Genomic DNA, 15,731 nt, shown 5'->3' on the forward strand with positions numbered 1-15,731 from the left:
TCCACACTTTTAGTTACTTTTATTAATATAATCTTCACTTCTAGACTCTCTTCCAGGCCTCTTTCTCCTGTCTTTTCTTTTCAGGCTCTTGCATACTCTTTAGTATTTGCTGAAAAGCTGGTCTCTTGCTTAGAAATTCTCTCAGTTTCTGTTTACCTGTGAATATTCTAATCTCGCCCTCATTTTTGAAAGACAGTCTTGCTGGATATAAGATTCTTGGCTGGAAGTTTTTCTCCTATAGTATCTTAAATATATCAGGCCACTGTCTTCTTGCCTCCACGATTTCTGGTGAGAAATCAGCACTTAATCTTATTGGGTATCCCTTATATATTACTCATTGCTTTTCTCTTGCTGTTCTCTGAATTCTCTCTTTGTCTTTGGCATTTGACATTCTGATGAGTATGTGTCTTGGAGTTTGTCTATTCAGATTTTTTCTGATAGGAATACGTTGTGCTTCTTGGACATGGATATCTATGTCCCTCAATAGGGTTGGGAAATTTTCTACCATTATTTCTTCAAATATTCCTTCTGCCCCTTTTCCCTTCTCTGCTCCTTCTGGGACACCTATGACACGTATGTTTGTATGTCTTTTGCTGACATTTAGTTCCCTGAGACCTTGTTCAATTTTTTCCACTCTTTTCTTCATCTGTTCTTTTGTATGTTCACTTTCACAGGCCATTTCTTCAAGCTCACCAATCCTTTCTTTTGCCTCCTCAAAAATGCTATTATATGATTCCAATGTTGTTTTAATTTCATTTATTGCTCCTTTCATTCCCATAAGATCTGCTATTTTTCTATGTATGCTTTCAAATTCTTCTTTGTACTCATCCAGTGTCTTCTTAATATCCTTAATCTCTTAGCCATCATTGAATTTATTAAGGGGATTTATTTGAACATCTATGATTAGTTGTCTCAACTCCTTTATGTCATCTGGAGGCTTATCTTATTCCTTTAACTGGGCCATAGTTTCCTGTTTCTTGGTGTGGATTATAATTTTTTGTTGGTATCTTGGCATCTGGATTACTAGAGTATTTATTCTGGGTGCACTTTTTCTCTTTAGTTTAGGGCTTCATGCCCTTTCTTCCTTACTGGTTATACAGTAGGAGCTAAGATTGTGATTAGTGCTATAAGCTGTGAAGACCCAAGCTGCCCTTGTTGCACCAGGAACCAATGAAGCGTCTCCCAACTTTCTCCTTTGCCAGGGGTAGTGACAGAGTCATAGCTGTGTGGAATAATCCAAGCCATGCAGGCCTAGTCTGTAGCTGCCCAGAGAGACTGAGGAAGTTTCATGCCCCTTTTTCCCCTGCCTGGGGCAGGGATGGAGCTGCAGGTGTGGGCAGCAATCTATGCAGTGCAGGTCCAAGATGACTGCAGTTGCCCTGGTAGACTTCCAATTTTCAGTCTGTGCAAGCCAAAGATATGTGCAATTACCTGGATAGGTTGGTGCAGGGCCGGCCAGATTCTTCCCTATCAGAAGTGGGGCTGAAGGCCCATCTGGGTGAAAGAAACTGGTTCCTACCATCACTGTGATTTTCAGTCGGCCTGGCTTCCCCTCAGGCTGGGGGCAGAGTCAAAATGGCGGCTACTGGCCTCTTACCAACCTGGGCATATTCATACCCCAGTTGTTCCCAGCCTATACCTTAGCCAGCAGCTGAGTCTACCAATCAGTAGCCAAAATTGGAAGCCAACCGTCTCCTCCAGTCCAGCTACAGAATAGCTCCTGGGGTGGCTCATGCTGCCAAAGTAGGATAATCAATGGCCTCTGGGGCTTGGCCAGTAATTTCCCAGAGAGGCTGATGCAGGTCCCTGAGCTGGAGGTGGCACTGGGACCTAGGCTAGAGCTGCAATCTGATCTGGATGGAAAGAAGCTGGTCCCCACCAACAATGTGATTTTCAATCTGTCCCTCTTCCCCTTGTGCCAGGCACAGAGTTAAGATGGAGGCTATTGGCCTCTTTCTGACTTGAATAGGCTCAAACTTGAGTTGTTCTCAGGATTATTCTTAGGCTGCTGAATTTACTCATCAGTAGCTAAAGTTGGTGCCCAACCGTCTCTTCCTCCCCTATTTTTGGGAAGTGGAGCTTTCAATTTCAGCTGTGAAACAGATCCTGAGGTGCTTGTGCCTCCAGTGGAGGATGGGCACTGGCCTCCATGGCATGGAGTGCTCTACTCACAAATCTTCTCTGCAGATGGGCATTCTCCTCCTTCCATTCCTTCAAGTATCTTGCAAGATGCTCTTCTGGCCTCCTGGAGCCTCCAAACAGGTGCTTCAGCTAGCTCCAGATAGCTTTGGGTGTTTACTAACTGCCCTGTAGCAGGAACTGACTCTAGGAGCACCTTACTCTGACACCATCTTGCTGGTTCTCTCCCTGTCCTACCTTTTATTTTTCACATGCACTTCCTTGGTCTGCCAGCAGATGGTGATCTTTGGCAGCTCTTCGTTCAATGCCTGGTCAGAGTTTATTTGTTGCAACACAGCCTGGATCAGTGTGGTAATGCTTCCTGTCTGGAGGCTAGGAGCCTTGTAATTCAAACTTTTCTGAGACAGTTCTCCAGCCTTCTCTGGCAACAACTCCTTTTTCTGGCTAGGAAAAATTTCCACTCCCCTCTGAGTACTCAAGAGTCAGTCCCTGTTAGTAGAGAAGGAGATTGGGAGGGTCATCTATCTTTAGCCCCTTGCCGGTTCCCAAGTCTAACAATGGTTTTGGCCCCACCCGGCCTGGAAGGGATCCTGAGACACAGCAGACCAAATTTGTGGGTTAGAAGCTGAGTCAGCCTTAGGCTGTGTCCCTCTCTCTCCTGGCTAGGAAATACTTCTTGGGGTGGTGGATCCCTGGAGCCCCCTTTGTCTGTAGCCCCGGGTCCAGAGGCCTGAGAATTCTGAAGTGTCTTTAGTGTGGGGGAAGGTCCTGGCGGCAGTAGCCACTGGTTTCAACTCACATTTCTGTTGTCGAGGTTTCCCTCCTTTCTCCCTTTCTCTTCTGGGCAGTGTCCAGCCTTAGCCTGGTATCCTAAATCCTAGAAGATCTTTTTCTAGACCTTTTCAGCCTGTCTTCTAGCTATTTTTCTGGAAGAGAAGAGAGTCCCGTGTTTTCTATCTGCCATCTTCCCGGAAGTCCTCTATTCCTTATTTATTCCTCACAACAACTTTATGGGGAAGGTACTTTTACTGATCAGTTTATAGATGAGGAAACTGAAGATTAGAAAGAGGTTCAGTAAGCTGCTGGAGGTCACACAGCTAGTAAAAGGCAGAGCTGGGATTTGAACCCAGGTCTTTGCCATGGATTGGTGCAGCCTAAAACCAGGAAATAAAAGTGGCCTCACAACACAAGAGTGGAGGCCGTATAACATTCCTCTGAAAGGAACAGACCCCCAGGAATCTCCAAGATTGGGACCCATGTGTGGAAGCATGGGCTTCGCTAACTTCTATAGCAGTTGGGGTCAACGGCTTCAGTTCCTCCCAACAGTTCACTTTTCAGTCTGACTGAGTCACCTGCCAGATGAATACACAAACTGAGCTCCCCGTCCAGCTGAGAAAGGAAAGGTATAAATAATAAATTCGGGTTCTGCGTGGAACCAGATTCTCATGATCGAGAGGACACGAGTGGCAGCCAAAGCCTGTCCGCCTTCCCTGCGATGACTTCCAGGCTGCTTTCTGCAGATCCGTGCATCTTGGCGCACTGAATGGGAACGAGGCTCTCCAGGGTCCTCTGACGCAGAACCACAAACTCATTGAACCTGTGGTCCAGATGGCTGGGGCTCTGCCTTTCCAGAGATGGAGACACCAATTTCAGGGCCACGAAGTGCACAGTGGGGCAGCAAATCATAAAGTACGCGTCTATTAAGTGGGGTGCATAATGGGACCTACTGCGTAAAGCTGTCATGAGGAGTAGAGGGGGCCATGTAAGAAGACACTTAACACAGCACTTGGATCACATGAGCACTCAAAAAGCATTTGTTGAATGAGCTCGCCTTGTGACAGAATTCTAAAAGGGTGATAATTTTGTTATTTTATCCACCTTGGACGACATTCTTAATTGAATGTTATCAAATATCAAACGTTTTCTCTGCATGAATTGCAAAAATCATGTGATATACTTCCTTTGGCCTGTTGATGTGAAGAATTACAATGACAGATCTTGTATCAAGCCACCCTTGCATTACTGAGATAAACCCTGCTTGATTATGATATACTACTTTTTAATACACTGTTGGATTTGGTTAGCTAATATTCTACTTAGAATTCATGCATCTATATTCATAAGTGAACAGGACCTATAATTATAGTTTTCTTGTTTGATCTTATCTGGTTTTGGAATCAATATTATACCAGCCTTAAGTCTCTCTCTCCCTCTCTCAGAAATTATTTCTTAAAGAAGTTTGGTAGAATCCATTTTTTAAAAAATATTTATGTTATTTATTTATTTGTCTCTACCCGTCTCCTTGGTTGTCTGTACTTGCCGTCTGCTCTCTGTGTCTATTTTTTGTGTGCTCATCTTCTTTTTTTTAGGAGGGACCTGGAACTGAACTCAGGACCTCCCATGTGAGAGGGAGGCACTTAATCCCTTGACCTACCTCAGCTCTCTGCTTGTTGTGTCTCTCATTGTGTTTCCTTGTTGCATTATCTTGTTGTGTCATCTTTTTGCATTAGCTCACCACACCAGCCCATCGTGTCAGCTTGCTGTCTTACTCGTCTTCTTTAGGAGTCTCCGAGAACTGAATTCAGAACCTCCCATGTGGTAGGCAGGTGCCCAACTGCTTGAGCCACATTCAGTTCCCTAGAATCCATTTCTAAAATCATCTGGGCCAGGAATTTTTGGGGGGAGGGGAGATCTTAAGTTTCTTTAGTACTCATTACTTCGTTTTGGTACTTGATTCCTTTTCAGAGCCTGTTGCTCAGGATGTATCTATTTCCCACCCCACTGATTATAATGGTTGAAAAGGAGTTCTTCCAGTTCAGATACATGTGTACAACTCAGGTGCCAGCTGGAGCCATTCCTGTTGTAATAGCTCTAGATCTTACTGGTTTCTTTTCACCTCTCCTCCTCTCTCTGCCCCTGCCTCCCTCACAGAGTCACCTGGGAACCCAACTTACCCTCCTTCTATTTCTCAGGGGAGCTTTCCCCTCCGTTGAGCCTTGGTCTCATATGACCCTCAGGCCTGAGAAAGAAGGAAAGGCTTACTTTTGAACCCAAGCACTTATCCGGTCTTTTTTTTTTTTTTTCGTGGTGGTTTCCAGTCATTTTTACAAGACAGACAATCCCCCCACCAGAGAAAATTTTTTGTTTGCTATTAAAGTTTTATACTTTTCTCTACCTTATTATATTTATAACTTTTCTTCATGCCTTACTCTTAAGAGTGAGGTATATAATATTTGGGTATTGGGACTTTATTAAGATGAGGAAAGGGTAGATTGAGAATGACTGAATCTATATCTGGAATGAAAACTCTGTATCTTTAATAATTTAAATAGAAATTCACACAATGAATTATGTACTCTATACAATATATATATGCTTGAATCCAGGACTTTGTACATGGGAAACAGGTGCTCAAACCATTAAGTTATACCCGCTCCATATACAATGGGGTTTTGATATTAATGTCTTGTTCTTTTCCACAAAGAGTGATTACAAGTGTCCTAGTGCTAGTTAAAATAATGTTGTGTTGTGGTTTCATTTGGTGTCCTCCACTTGAATTTCCCAATTTTAGCAATGTCTGTTCTCTGTTCCCATCTCAACTCTTATTCCTTGGCCTCTCAGCTGGTGTTAGTTGCATTCTTATATCAAGTTCCTTATACTGTTTGGAGAGAGTTCTTAGTTTTTACCTCATCAAGCATGCAAAGTTCACTTCCAGTACTCAGTCTTTGCCTCAGAATCGATAAGAAGTTTTGCCTCTCTCCATTATGCTCAATAAAATGCAAGTAATAGAAAATCCAGCTCAAACTGGTTTAAGCAATATCAGTACAAAAGACTCACTGGCTCTTGAGACTGAAGTCTGGTGGTTAGATGGACGTCAGGTACTGCTTTATCAGGGCTCTGACTCTGTTCCTTGCAGTTTTCTGAGCTCTGTCCTCCTCTGTGAGTCAGCTTCATCTTAGGATGGGGGAAAGACCCTAGCCTTGCATCTGTTTAGAAGCAAGATAACTCTTCGTGCCTTACTCTTAATAGTGAGGCAATGTTTCATGAAAAGATGATAAACAACAATCATGATTAGAGAAATGCAAACTAAAATCACAATGAGATAATACTTCATACCAAGTAGAACAACTATAATCAAAAAGAGGAATGGCAATAAGTACTGATGAGGATGTGGAGAAAGGAGAACTCTTGCTGGTAGGAATGTAAAATGGTACAAAGACTTTGGAAAATAGTTGGGCAGTTTATTAAAAATGTGAACATGGGAGCAGATGTGACTTAAGCAGTTGAGTGCCCTCTTCCCACCTGGGAGTTCCTGGGTTCGGTTCCCAGTGCCTTCTGCAAAAACATAAACAAACATTAAGCAAAACAGATGATAAAACCAACTCAGGGAAGCTGATGTGGTTCAGTGGTTGAGTACCAGCTTCCCACATATGAGGTCCTGGGTTCAATCCCAGACCCTCCGTACCTAAAAAAGCAAAATGTGAACATAAATTTACTTTGTGAGCTAGCTATTTCACTCCTGGATATTTATAACCAAGAGAAATGAAAGAACATGTCCACCCAAAGATTTATACACAAATATTCATAACTGCATTATCCAAAGAGACAAAAAGTGGAAACAACCCAAATGTCCACCACCTGATTAATGGATAAACAAATTATGATATATCCATAAATGAAATACTTTTCAGCAATAAAAGAGGAATGGAGTACTGATACATGGCACAACACGTGTGAACCTCAGGCGAGAAAAGCCAGTTACAAAGGACCACACATTATATGAGTCCATCTATATGAAATGTTCAGAAAAGGTCAGACTGTAGAGACAGAAAGTAGAATAGTGGATGCCTGTGGATGGAGGATGCTGATTGACTATAAATGGGCATGAGGATATTCTGGGGGTGATGAAAATTTTCTAAAACTTTTGTGGTGATGGTTGTACAACTTAGTTTACTAAAAGTCGTTGAATTCTATGCTGAAAATGGATGAATTTTATAGTTTGTTTAAAAAAAGAGAGAGAGAATGAAGAAGTATTTTCCCAGAAGCCCTTAACCCTTATGATTCTTCGGCCCAAGCTATGGCTTGGGGAAAGCCATGTGCTGGTTGTCTTGGGCCTGGGTTCTGGAAAGGGAATGCCGTCCCTGGATCTGGGGCCATGGTCAGCACTTCTGAGGCACATGGGCTGCGTAGAGCAGGGATCACCACCAGAACAAATATCAGTGTATTGCCTGGAAGGTGGAAATGGATGTTGGGTAGGCAACTACTAAGGGGTCATCTAAGCCAAAGACAGGCTTCTTGATACCGCGCTCAACCCTGCATTCCCTGATCTATTTCCCACACTGTGTTTCCCAATTCTCTTCCTGCCATGCCAAAGGGAGAGAGGAGTCATGGAATAATCACTTCCTGAAAACTTGGCTCCCCAGCTGTCCTGGTGTGTTTGAGACTGAGTAGTTTTTCAGGGTTTGGGACTTAAAGTACTAAAATGGGCAAAGTAGGAAAGCAGATTCGGCTCAACAGATAGAGCGTCCACCTACCACATGGGAGGTCCTGGGTTCAAACCCAGGGCCTCCTGACCCATGTGATGAGCTGGCCCACACACAGTGCTGATGGGCACAAGGAGTGCCGTGCCATGCAGGGGTGTCCCCCTCGTAGGGGAGCCCCAAGTGCAAGGAGTGCTCCCCAAAGGAGAGCCTCAGTGGCCGCTAACATCATAGAAAAGCAGTCAATGTGTGCCTCTGATGAAAGCATGCTCAGCACCACTTCTGAAATATACATATATTTAAAAGGATGGATGATGACTGAACTGAAGGAAAACTAGTTAAAATTATTCAAAATACATATTTAAGACATATTTATGATATATCTAGTGGATCATTTTCAAAATATATTTTTTATTGAAGTATATTACTCATACATGAACATACATAAACAATAAGTATATAGTAAAAGTTGTGAACTTACAAAATAAACATGTATTGCATCATACAGGGGACCCATACATCACCCCACCACGAACACCTTGCATTGTTGTGAAACATTGGTTACAAACTATGCAAGAGCATCACCAAAATATTGCTACCAATTACAGTCCATTCCTTATATTTGGTTCATTCTTCCCCAAACTCACCCTAAAGTATATTTTTATTACAGAGGTTGTGAACTTACAAAACAATCACGCACATGTGTAAAACTCCCATACAACACCCCTTCACCAACACACCATATCATGGTGGAACATTTATTACAGATTATGAGATAATATCATCAGACTATAATCACGAACCATGGTCCATAGAGTATATTTGGCACATTTTTTCCATTCTTCCCCCCATCAACACAGTACATCTTTGACATTGATGCAAGCTTGTTACAGTATTGATGTTAACCACAGTCCATCGTTCAGATAATTATATTTTTCACATGCTTCTCCACATTCCCACCACCCTGAAATAGTGATGTACATCTGCTGTGGCTCACAGAAGGACACTCTTGCATCTGTACCATTAACCACAATTCTCATCCACCTTTGGAGTTCACTGTGTTAGTCAGTCCCTAGATTATTCTCTGGCTTTCTTTCATTTGAGATTTATATCCCTAGACTAGCCTTTTCAGCCACAAACCCATTTATAAACCAGCTGTTACTCACTATAATGTGTTACCATCAACTCTATCCATTTCCATACTTTTACAGTCAAGTTAATTAAAACTTCTACATACATTAAGCATCAGTAGTTCTTCTCAACCCTCCTCTTATTTCTAATAATTTATACTCTAGGTTTTAACTACATGCATTTATTCTTCATCTTTAGTTCGTTAGTGAGACTATGCAATATTTGCCCTTTTGTGCCTGACTTATTTCACTTAGCATAATGTCTTCAAGATTCATCCATGTTATCATTTGTGTCCCAATTTAATTTCTTCTTACTACAGCATAGTATTCCATCGTATGTATATACCACATTTTGTTTCTCCATTCATTAGTTGATGGACACCTGGGTAGTTTCCATCTTTTGGCAATTGTGAATAATAGCACTGTAACGTGCAGATGTCTGTTTGTGTCACAGTTTTTAGTTCTGGATATATTAATAATAGAGGAATTACTGGATCGTATGTTAGTTCTATATTTAGCTTCCTGAGGAACTGCCAAACTGTCTTCCACCAGAGGCTGACCTTTTTTTTTTCTTTTGATTTTTAAATTTTATTTTATTTTTATTTTTTGCACCATTTTACAATCCCACCAACAGTAAAGGAGTGTTCCTATTTCTCCACATCCTCTCCAGCACTTACTGTTTTCTGTTTTTTTTAAATTAATGGACATTCTAAGCAGTGTGAGATGATATCTCATTGTCATTTTGATTTGGGTTTCCCTAGTAGCTAGTGATATGGACCATTTTTTCATGTGCTTTTTGGTCATTTATATTTCCTCTTTGAAGAAATGTCTATTTAAATCTTTTGCCTATTTTTAACTTAGATTATTTGCTCTTTTATTACTGAGTGGTATAATCTCTTTATATAGAATGGAAATCAAACCCTTATCAGGTATGTGGTTTCCAAATATTTTCTCCCATTGAGTGAGCAGTCTTCTCACCTTCCTAATGAAGTCCTTTGAATCACAGAAGTATTTAAGTTTGAGGTCCCATTATCCATGTTTTCTTTCATTGCTTGTGCTTTTGATGTAAAGTTTAAGAATCCACCACTTACCACCAGATCTTGAAGATGTTTTCCTACATTTTCTTCTAGGAATTTTATGGTTCTTGCTTTTATATTTAGGTCTTTGATCCATTTTGAGTTAAATTTTGTATAAGGTATGAGATAGGGGTCATCTTTCTTTTGGCTGTGGATATCCAGTTTCCCCAGCACCATTTGTTGAATAGACTCTTCTGCCCCAGCTGGTTGGGTTTGACAGGCTTGTCAAAAATCATTTGCCCGTAGATGTGAGGGTCTGTTTCTGAACCATGAATTCAGTTCCATTGGTCTGTGTGTCTATCTTTATGGCAATAACGTGCTGTTTTTACCCCTGTATTAGGTCATGGGGTTTAAAATCCAGAAGTGAGAGTCCTCCAACTTTCCTTTTCCTTTTAAAGATGTTTCTGGCTTTTCAGGTCCCCTTACCTTCCCAAATAAATTAGATAATTGTGTTTTCCACTTGTTTAAAAAATGCTGGTGGAATTTTTATTGGTATTGCATTGAATTTGTATATCAATTTGGGCAGAATTGACATCTTAATGATATTTAGTCTTCCAGTCCCTGAGCATGGAATGTTCTTCCGATTATTAAGTTCTTTTAAAATTTCTTTTAACAATACACTGCAGTTTTCTGAATGTAAGTGCTTTACATCCTTGGTTAACTTTATTCCTAAATATTTGATTCTTTTAATTGCAATTGTAAATGCAAATTTTTTCCTGACTTCCTTCTCAGATTGTGCATTATGATTGTATAGAAACACCACTGATTTTTGCATATTGATCTTGTATCCTGACATGTGACTGAAATCATTTATTAGCTCTAGGAGCTTTGTTGTAGATTTTTTGGGACTTTCTAGATATAGGATCATATCATCTGTGACTAGTGAAAGTTTTACTTCTTCCTTCCCAATTTCGATGCCTTTTACTTCTTTTCTTGCATGATTGCTCTAACTAGAACCTCTAGCACAACTGAATAACATTGGTGACAGTAGGCATCCTTGTCTTGTTCCTGATCTCAGTAGGAAAGCTTTCAGTCTTTCACCATTGAGAACAATGTTAGTTGTGGGGTTTTCATATATGGCCTTTATTATGTTGAGAAGGTTTCCTTCAATTCCTATCTTTCATAGTATTTTTATCAAGAAAGGATGCTATATTTTATCAAATGCCTTTTCTGCATCAATTAATAAGATCATGTGATTTTTCTTCTTTGTTTTTTTCATGGGTATATTATGCTGATTGATTTTCTTGTGTTGTATCACCCTTACATGCCTGGTATAAAACCCACTTGATTGTGATGAATAATTCTTTTAATGTGCTATTGGATTTGATTAGCAAGTATGTTATTGAGGATTTTTGCATTTGTAGTCATTAGAGAAATGGGTCTGTAGTTTTCTTTTTTTTTAATATCTCTATCTGACTTTGGTATTTGGGTGATATTGGCTTCATAGAATGAGTTTGGTAACATTCCTTCTTGTTCAATTTTTTGGAAGAGTTTGAGTAAGATTGGTATTAAATTTTCTTTGAATGCTTGGTAGAACTCACCTGTGAAACTATCTGGTCCTGGGCTTTCCATTTTGGGGAATTGTTTGATGACTGTTTCAATCTCTTTACTTGTGATTGGTTTGTTGAGGTCCTCTATGTCTTCCAGGGTCAATATAGGTTGTTTGGATAGTCCTAGGAGTTTTCCCATTTAGCCTACATTATCTAGTTTCTTTTGGCATATAGTTATTCATAGTATACTCTTATGATCTCTTTTATTTCTGTGGGGTCAATTGCAATATCCCATTTTCATTTTTTATTTCATTTATTTGCATCTTCTCTTTTTTTCTTTGTCAGTCTAGGTAAGTGTTTGTCAATTTTGTTAAGCTTCACAAAGAACCAACTTTTAGTTTTGTTAATTCTCTCTATTATTTCTTTGTTCTCAATTTCATTTATTTCTGCTCTGATCTTTATTATTTCATTCCCTCTACTTGCTTTGGGATTAGTTCTTTTTCTAGTTTCTCCTGCTGTGTAGTTAGGTCATTGGTTTTAGCTCTTTCTTCTCTTTTAATGTGAGCATTGAGGGCTATAAACTTCCCCCTCAGCACTGCCTTCACTGCATCCCATAGGTTCTGATACGTTGTATTCTCATTTCCATTCATCTCAAAATATTTATTGATTTCTCTAGAAATTTCTTCTTTGACACACTGATTATTCAAGAGTGTGTGATTTAATCTCCATATATTTGTGAATTTACCCTTTTTCCACCTCTTGTTGATTTCCAACTTTATTACATTAGGATCGGAGAAAGTGCTTTGTATAATTTCTGTCTCATTGAATTTATTGAGATTTGCTTTGTGACCCAACATATAGTCTATCCTGGAGAAAGATCCATGGGCACTTGGAAAGAATGCATATCCTACTGTTGTGGTGTGCAATGTTCTATATATGTCTACTAGGTTTAGTGCATTTATTATATTTTTCAAGCTCTCTGTTTCTTTATTGATCCTCTGCCTAGATGTTCTATCCAATGCTGAAAGTGGTGTATTGAATTCTCCAAATATTATTGTAGAGACATCCATTTCTCATTTCAGTTTTGCCAGTGTTTGCCTCATGTATCTTGGGACATCCTGGTTAAGTGCATATACATTTATGATTGTTATTTTTTCCTGGTGAATTGCCCCTTTTATTAATATATAGTGTCCTTCCTTGTCTCTAATAACAGTTTTGCTTTTAAAGTCTATTTCATCCAATGTAATTGTGGCAGTTTGGCATTGTTTATGAATTCCAAAATTAGATATTGGATTGTGTTTGTAAAGTGGTTTGTTCCTCTGGGTGTATTATATTGTATTAGATTCAGACATTTCACTTTTACTTGATAAAATCATGATTAAGGCTTTGATTCGGCCCACATCAGTAGGATGTTGAGTCTCTGCCTTTTTGGTAGGCAAGGACTCACAGAGAAAATGACATGGCAGAGGAGTGAGTTTGAGTTTTGATGCTGGAGCCCAAGGAAGTAAACACACAGGAGAAGAACAGAGAGGAATAGAGATGGCTCCATAGACACAGCAGAGGCCCCAGGAAGAGAAAGAGCCTGATAGTCTACAGCTGATCTTGGGGAGAGATTAAAGCTGCTAAGCCCAGAAATTGTAGAGCTCCAGGGAGAGAGACAAAGCCTTATACCGCCTACAGCTGAAACTGGAAGAAGCTGGGACCACAGAACCTTAAAAGAGGAAGAAAGAAGGCTGAACCCTCACAGCATCATGCTCCAACATGTGGTCAATGACTTTGGGTGAGAAAGTACCTCTTATGGTACCTTGAGTTGGACTCTTGAGGGTGTTGTGACTGTAAGCTTCTGCCCCAAATAAATACCCTTTATAAAAGCCAACAGAGGGAAGTGGATTTGGCTCAATGGATAGAGCATCTGCCTACCACACAGGAGGTCCAGGGTTCAAACTCAGAGCCTCCTGACCCATGTGGTGAGTTGGCTCATGCACAGTGCTGATGCGTGCAAGGAGTGCCATGCCATGCAGGGGTGTCCCCCATGTAGGAGAGCCCCATGTAGAAGGAGTGCACCCCGTAAGGAGAGCTGCCCCACATGAAAAAAGTGCAGCCTTCCCAGGAGTGGCACCACACTCCTGGAGAGCTGATGCAGCAAGAAGACGCAACAAAGAGAGACACAGATTCCTGGTGCCACTGACAAGAATACAAGCAGACACAGAAGAACACACAATGAATGGACACAAAGAGCAGACAACTGGGGGAGGGGAAGGGGAGAGAAATAAATAAAAAATCTTAAAAAAAAAAATCAACAGAGTTCTGGTACTTTGCATCAGTACCCCTTGGTTGACTAATACAGTAAGTATAGCTATTTCAGCTTTTTTTGGGTTACTGCATGCATGGAATATCTTTTTCAGCCTTTTACCTTCAATCTAAATCTATTGGTATCTTTGTGTTTAAGGTAAGTCTCTTGCAGATAACATATAGATGGCTCACATTTTCTTATCCATTCCTCCAGTCTGTGTCTTTTAATTGGGGAGTTTAATCCATTAACAGTCAATGTTATTACTGTAAAGACAGTTCTTATTTCACCCATTTTTATCTTTGGGTTTTATCTGTCACTTTATTTATTTATTTATTTATTTATTTATTTATTTATTTATTTCTCTCCTCTCCCCCTCCCCACCCCGGTTGTCTGTTCTCTGCGTCTATTTGCTGCGTCTTCTTCTTTGTCTGCTTCTGTTGTTGTCAGTGGCATGGGAATCTGTGTTTCTTTTTGTTGCGTCATCTTGTTGTGTCAGCTCTCCGTTTGGGTGGCACCATTCTTAGGCAGGCTGCACTTTCTTTTGCACTGGGCGGCTCTCCTTACGGGGTGCACTCCTTGCGCATGGGACTCCCCTACATGGGGGGACACCCCTGCGTGGCACGGCACTCCTTGCACGCATCAGCACTGCACATGGGCCAGCTCCACATGGGTCAAGGAGGCCCGGGGTTTGAACTGTGGACCTCCCATGTGGTAGATGGACGCCCTAACCACTGGGCCAAGTCCGCTTCCCTATCTGTCGTATTTTATTTTTACCACTCTTCTGACACTTCTAGTTACTGTTACTGATATAATCTTCATTTCTAGACTCTTCCAAGTCTCTTTCTCCTGTCTTTTCTTTTCAGGATGTAACACTCCTTTAATATTTCCTGCAAAGCTGGTCTTTTTTTTTTTTAATAAACTCCTTCATTTACTGTTTATCTGTGAATATTCTAAACTTGCCCTCATTTTTGAAAGACAAACTTGCTGGATATAAGATTCTTGGTTGGCAATTTTTCTCTTGCAGTATCTTAAATATACATACCACTGCCTTCTTGCCTCCATGGTTTCTGATGAGAATGGTACTTAATCTCATTGAGTATCCTTTACATGTTATGCATCACTTTTCTCTTGCTCTCAGAATTCTCTCTTTGTTTTTGGCATTTGACATTCTGATTAGTATGTGCTTTAGAGTTGGTCTATTTGGATTTATTCAGATGGGAGTATGTTGTGCTTCTTGGTCATGGATATCTATGCCCTACAATAGGGTTGGGAAATTTTCTATCATTATTTCTTTAAATATTCCTTCTGCTTCTTTTCTCTTCTCTTCTCCTTCTGGGACACTCATGACATGTATGTTTGCATGTCTCTTGCTGTCATTTAGTTCCCTGAGATCCTGTTCAATTTTTTCCATTCTTTTCTTCATCTGTTCTTTTGTATGTTCACTTTTGGAGGTCATGTTTTCAAGCTCACCAATCTTTTTTTCTGCTTCCTCAAATCTGCTGTTATGTGCTGCTAGTGTATTTTTTAAAGATTTATTTTATTTATTTCTCCCCACCCCCTCACTGTTTGCATTTTCTGTGTCTGTTCATCTTCCTTGTTTCTTTAGGAGCCACCGGGAGCTAAATCCAGGAACTCCAATGTGGGAGGGAGGCACCTAATCACTTTAGCCACCTTGGTTCCCTGCTTTGTGTGTCCCTTATTATGTTTTTCTTTGGGTTGTCTGTTGCATCAGCTTGCTGTGCCTGCCTGTCATACCAGCTGTCTTCTTTAAAAATGTGATAGATTTGTTACATTTGATTTACAAATATTGAAGCATTGCTACTGAGCAAAGTCTATAGTGTACAGTTTGGTTCACACTTTGTGCTGTACTGTTTTCTTAGGCTTTGACAATTGTATCCATCATTACAGTCTCATACAGAACAATTTCACTGTCCTAATAATGCCCTATGTTCCACCTATTCATCCTTCCCCTCCCCTCTGAACCACTTGCTTTATGTCAACATTACAAGTTCTTCCATTAACACAAAATCTCTACAATAACAATAAATCTATTTTGAACCATGATTATACTCTCCCCTTATGTTTGTTCATTCCTCAGTCTTGAGGGATTTGGAATGGTGTTC

Source organism: Dasypus novemcinctus, chromosome 23 (genome assembly GCF_030445035.2).
Source record: "Dasypus novemcinctus isolate mDasNov1 chromosome 23, mDasNov1.1.hap2, whole genome shotgun sequence".
Taxonomy (NCBI): Eukaryota; Metazoa; Chordata; class Mammalia; order Cingulata; family Dasypodidae; genus Dasypus; species Dasypus novemcinctus.